The sequence below is a fragment of the Balaenoptera physalus genome (assembly GCF_965194825.1).
Source record: "Balaenoptera physalus genome assembly, chromosome: 18".
NCBI classification, from domain to species: Eukaryota; Metazoa; Chordata; class Mammalia; order Artiodactyla; family Balaenopteridae; genus Balaenoptera; species Balaenoptera physalus.
In genome coordinates, this window is record NC_138899.1 from 50,738,244 (window position 1) to 50,744,806 (window position 6,563).

A 6,563-nucleotide genomic window follows, 5' to 3' on the forward strand; every position below is an offset into this window, starting at 1 on the left:
ACTTTTTCGTTTCAAATCTAAGCTGGCTTCTCAGAATTCTCAGCTTACCTAATACTCATCTCCTTGATGGCTTATTTTAATAAATCCATATCAAGAGTTGACAGAATATATCTGATGTTGTGGTGATCCATTTATGAGCTGAGTCTTTCTGGGTCAATTTAGTCTTGGTATTTGTATTTAAAATTTTTTAGGGTATAAATAATTCCATTAGCTCTTCAGCTTTGTCTTATAGAAAATAAAGGCAAATTCAATGCCTGGGTTTTCTTCTGAAAGTGTATATTCCTTCCTTTCATTCTCTTTTCCAAAAGAGGTTACACTTCAATCATGAGATTACTAAATATGATTAAATCAGTATTTACACTTGTCATGTATGTAAAAGAGACTTGCTCTGCATTTCACTATTTTATATATATATATATATATATATATATGATTCTATATGCACATACTACTCTATGTACTACTTACAGATTTTATGAGTCATGTAAATTCTCTTCAGGTATGGTGGCATATTACTGTGATTTTTCCTGCCTCTGGCAAATTTTGATCTGAACATTTAGGGAGGTTGTGATTCTGAGTCTGCTATGTGTATTTTTCCATCAGGTGATAGTAACACATTGTCTCCATTAAAAAAAAAAGAAAGAATTTCTACTTTTATTTCCTTAAATTTTTCTCTGTTCTTAAATTGGTGAAATGTTCTTAATTCAAACTTGGATATTTTATTTTTTATGCCTAAAGAATCCATGTTTGACCTAACACACCATTGTAAAGCAATTATACTCCAATAAAGATGTTTAAAAAAAATGTATCCATGTTTGAATTGATAAATTTTTGAAACTAGCTAAGATCTTGGATTAGATTATTCCCAGTAAGCAAAGAAAGGACCCAACTATTTTATCCATAGACAAATACTACTCTTTTCCCCAAATAAGTTGAGTAGTTGTATCTCATATTGGAAATATTGATATAACTATTTGGTTGCATTAATCTTTATCTGAGAGCAGAGCATAAATTGAATTCAATGATTTTTACATTACCATGTCATCTTGATCCCTTGTTTTGTCTTTTGAAATGTTTAGATTCCCCTCCTTAGCAGTAACAGAAATATCTTGTTTAGGTCATCTTTTTTTTCCCCTTAATATCCTTCTCTTTCATTCTTATTTACCACTGGATTTACTAATATTAAAGATGATTAATGTGTTGTTTTGTTGAACATCATAGTTTCCTAGGCCCTTTGTGATAACATAATGAGTTATGGTGTGTATAAGAAAGCAAATGCATTCATTGTAAAGGAAATTTATGAATGCATAGTCAGGAAAAATGAAGCAGTGTTTCCTGGGTAATTCACTGTATCTAAGAATTAGCCATTTATGACAAATTGATAGACAAGAAAATGTCTCAGAAAATGCAAGAAATCTTGCCTCTGCTATGTTGAAAATAGACCAGCTTTAGAATTCAACAGATCCAATGATAAGAGTAAGTCATAGCCCTGCGTAATTTCATCTTGGATTTATAATACTTTCGAGATTTTGCAACATAAAAAGCTATAGTGCCAAAATCGTGTTTTCTGCCAAGAATTGCTTTTAGCATGTGATTAACCTCCTAAATGATAACATATTTCCAAAGGTTGTCTTAGGAGGTCACACTTTGGGAACAGCAAATAGAGTATAATGGCTGATATTATTTACCAGCGACTACTGCTGCTATTTGTTTGTCACATAATGGTCTCTCATTTTGTCATTTATGTAACTGGTGATCATTAGCATACAGGTTTACAGTACTTCACGCACAATAAAAGGAGAAAGAGCAAGTGAGCAAAACTAATTTACTTTTAAAATGGCAACTTGAGGAAATGTATTTTGAAAAAATGACATTTCCTTGAACTCATCTTTTCATCAGTTCCATTTTTAAGGGCCTTTAAAAAGAGACCTCTGTTCCATAAAATTAGTAGAGTGGTAAATGCTCCATCAGATATGCTTTCTTCAATCCTCTACTTAAGAACTTCACATAAGTACAACAATCACAAAAATAACATGTTGCTATTAAATTTTCACCACAGTTCTTTCTAAGAGCTCACAGTGTACTGTGTGACCCCACTGAATGTATTCTTAAAAAAAAAAATCCCTTGTCGAACATTATATAGTTATAAACATCTATTATGGTTTTATGATTTCTGAGGAGAATGAGAAATCTGAACTTATTTACTGGTTTCCCTGGACAAGTTATACTAATTAGTTGCAAGGTTTCTGAGGTTACATGACAGGTGCCTTGTAAACACTGATAAGTCAACTTTGATAATGATTTTTTTCCAAAATGTTTTCACATATCAAATAATTTTGTGAGAATGATACTTTTCCTTCCAAATGGTTTTACTGCAACTTATAAAAAGAGAACAGTATCTGGCAAGGAAACTTTATTGACTTTTTCTGTGAAGCACATTGACTACCAAATTCATCAAAGTTGGTAGAAGAGTAATGGTTTTAACAATATTATTTTAGAGAAGCAACCTGGTTCTATTAGAGTATATGCAAATATGTGCTGACTCTCATGAATGACCTAACTGAAGTCTTAAGAGCTCTGAACTCCTTTGAAAAAGACCTGTGTAAACACAAGGCAATCAACACCAGCACTGGGAAATTACATATGAGTCAATTCAGGGCTCCATTAAATACGGCTGAGATTAACTGGACGATATTTGGCATGGTTTTTACTTATTCTCTTCTGCTTTTTCTGGCTATGCCTTACTTTGGCAGAGCTACTATATTTTTCTTGAACATTTTCAGTCATGTGGTGATTCAGTCTTTCATATTTATCTTCAATTCCAGTAAACAAATAATGCCTTTAACTTGCAAATTTTGCCACTTTTTTGCAATATATTAACTATTGAGGTTGAATCTTGAAAGAAGTAACTATTATTTGCTGCTATTTCTCTTGGTTTTATTATAGTAATGTCTGTGGTGGGGTGAGATGGAGTCAGATAGAATGCAAAGAGCACTGAACTTTCTCCTAGTCTCCATTATTCCACTTATTCAACTATGAGACTTTGAAATCCTCTGAGCCTTGGCCTACATTTCATTAAAATGGTAACAGAAACAAGTCCCTTGTTTTTCATAAGTAGTGACAAAATCACATATGATAACACTGAAAATAATTTTATAATGGAATAAAGCTGCTGTAAACATTCATGTACAGGTTTTTTGGTGAACATACATTTTCATTTCTCTGAGATAAATGAGTGCAAGTGCTAAGTTGTATGATAGTTACACGTGTGCTTATTTAAAGAAACTGCCAAGCTGTTTTTGATCACAACTGTACCATTTTACATCCCTACCAGCGATGTATGAGTGATTGATTTTCTCCGAATATTCACTAGCTTTGATATTGTAGCTATTTTTTTTTTAAATTTTAGCTATTCCTATGGGTGTATTGTGGTTTTAATGTACATTTTCTTAATCACTAATTGATTTTGAACTTCTTTTCCTGTACTTATTAGGCATATGTATTTCCTCTTTAGTGAAATGTCTGCTAATATCTTTGGTACTCTTTCTAAATGGATTTTTTTTCTTTCTTACTGTTGTGTTTTGAGAGTTCTTTAATCTAGATACAAGATCTCTGTCACATATGTAATTTACAAATATTTCCTGCTAATCTGAAATTTGTAATCATCTTAACAGATTCATCCACCGAGCAAAAGTTTTCAATCTTGATGAACTTCAATTTATCATTTTCTTTTCTTTTATGGATCACATTTTGGTGCCAAGTCTAAGAATTCTTTACCTTGTTCCAGATACCAAAATTTTTCTCCTATTTTTTTCTAGAGGTTTTATAATTTTATGTTTACAATCAACTCCATGATTCATTTTGAATTAGTTTTTGTAAAAGGCGTGAGACTTATGTCAAAGCTTATATTTTGCCTATGAATGTCTAATTACTCCACAACTTTTTTTTAAAAAAGTCAGTCCTCTTGAATTGAATTTCTTTTACTCCTTTGTTAAAAATGATTTAGGCATGTTTGTGTTGGTTTGTTTCTGAATTCTGTATTCTGCTCCATCGATTTGCCTGTTCCTCTGTTAGTGCAACACTGCATCTACATTATATCCTTTAACATCTGGAAAAATCATTCCTCCCATTTTATTCTTCTTTTTCAAAATTATTTTGGTTATTCTAGGACCTTTTACCTCCCATATAAATCTTAGAATTAACTTGAATATGTCTGTAAAAAAATCTTGATGATATTTTGATAGAATTTTGAGAATCGATACCTTTCCAAAGTTGAGTCCTCCAATCCATGAACACTATATCTCTTCAACTATTATATCTTCTTTAATTTCGTTCATCAACGTTTTACTCAACATACACAATCCTGAACATGTTTTCTTAGGGTTATATTGATATATTTAATTTTCTTTGGAGTACTTATTAATAGAATTGCATTTTTTATTTGTTTCCACTTATTGTCAGAAAAAAAGCTTATTTATTATGTGTTGATCTTGTATCTTGTCACTTCACTGAAATCACTTATTTTTTAGGAGTTTTTGTAGATTTCTTGGCACTTTCTTCAAATATAATTATGTCATATACAAATAGAAGTAATTTTATTTCTTCTTTTCAAATATGTCTGACTTTTATTTCTTTTTCTTGCCTTAGTGCAGTGGCTAGAATTTTCAGTGCTATATTGACTAATAGTGAGGGTAGACATCTTTGCCTTATTCTGGTTTTTAGAGGGAAATTTTCCAGTCTTAAAACATTAAGAGTGTTCTTCCTATGTTTTCCTCTAAAAGTTTTATAGTGTCTGGCCTTACATTTAGTCCTTTAACCCATTTTGAGTTTATTTTTGTGTATGGTGTTAGGGAGTATTCTAATTTCATTCTTTTACATGTAGCTGTCTAATTTTTCCAGCACCAGTTACTGAAGGGGCTGCCTTTTCTCCATTGTATATTTTTGCCCCCTTTGTCATAGATTAGGTGACCATAGGTGCATGGGTTTATCTCTGGGCTTTCTATCCTGTTCCATTGATCTATATTTCTGTTTTTGTGCCAGTATCATACTGTCTTGATGTTTTTTTTTAAACATCTTTATTGGAGTATAATTGCTTTACAATGGTGTGTTAGTTTCTGCTTTACAACAAAGTGAATCAGTTATACATATACATATGTTCCCATATCTCTACCCTCTTGCATCTCTCTCCCTCCCACCCTCCCTATCCCACCCCTCTAGGTGGTCAAAAAGCACCGAGCTGATCTCCCTGTGTTATGCAGCTGCTTCCCACTAGCTATCTATTTTACATTTGGTAGTGTATATATGTCCATGCCACTCTCTCACCCTGTCACATCTTACCCCTCCCCCTCCCCATATCCTCAAGTCCATTCTCTAGTAGGTCTGAGTCTTTATTCCCATCTTGCTACTAGGTTCTTCATGACCTTTTTTATTTTTTTTTTCCCTTAGATTCCATATATATGTGTTAGCATGCTGTATTTGTTTTTCTCTATCTGACTGACTTCACTCTGTATGACAGACTCTAACTCCATCCACCTCACTACAAATACCTCCATTTCATTTCTTTTTATGGCTGAGTAATATTCCATTGTATATATGTGCCACATCTTCTTTATCCATTCATCTGTCGATGGACGCTTAGGTTGCTTCCATGTCCTGGTTATTGTAAATAGAGCTGCAGTGAACATTTTGGTACATGACTCTTTTTGAATTATGGTTTTTCAGGGTATATGCCCAGTAGTGGGATTGCTGGGATGTATGGTAGTTATATTTTTAGTTTTTAAAGGAACCTCCATAATGTTCTCCATAGTGGCTGTATCAATTTACATTCCCACCAACAGTGCAAGAGTGTTCCCTTTTCTCCACACCCTCTCCAGCATTTATTGTTTCTAGATTTTTTGCTGATGGTCATTCTGACTGGTGTGAGATGATACCTCATTGTAGTTTCGATTTGCATTTCTCTAATGATTAATGATGTTGAGCATTCTTTCATGTGTTTGTTGGCAATCTGTATATCTTCTTTGGAGAAATGTCTATTTAGGTCTTCTGCCCATTTTTGGATTGGGTTGTTTGTTTTTTAGTTATTGAGCTGCATGAGCTGCTTGTAAATCTTGGAGATTAATCCTTTGTCAGTTGCTTCATTTGCAAATATTTTCTCCCATTCTAAGGGCTGTCTTTTGGTCTTGTTTATGGTTTCCTTTGCTGTGCAAATGCTTGTAAGTTTCATTAGGTCCCATTTGTTTATTTTTGTTTTTATTTCCATTTCTCTAGGAGGTGGGTCAAAAAGGATCTTGCTGTGATTAATGTCATAGAGTGTTCTGCCTATGTTTTCCTATAAGAGTTTTATAGTGTCCAGTCTTACATTGAGGTCTCTAATCCATTTTGAGTTTATTTTTGTGTATGATGTCAGGGAGTGTTCTAATTTCATACTTTTGCATGTAGCTGTCCAGTTTTCCCAGCACCACTTATTGAAGAGGCTGTATTTTCTCCACTGTATATGCTTGCTTCCTTTCTCAAAGATAAGGTGACCATATGTGCGTGGGTTTATCTCTGGGCTTTCTATCCTG

At 33.1% G+C, this 6,563-nt stretch overlaps 1 long non-coding RNA gene across 1 annotated transcript in view; it reads right to left on the reverse strand.

Annotated features, from left to right (window-relative positions):
* The window catches only part of LOC309647950, a 108,811-nt gene extending 102,505 nt beyond the window's left edge, over window positions 1–6,306 (reverse strand). The window contains exon 1 of the long non-coding RNA XR_014256408.1: window positions 5,533–6,306. This is a non-coding gene — a long non-coding RNA (uncharacterized lncRNA). The remainder of the gene's footprint in view (window positions 1–5,532) is intronic.
* Window positions 6,307–6,563: the final 257 nt, after the last annotated feature.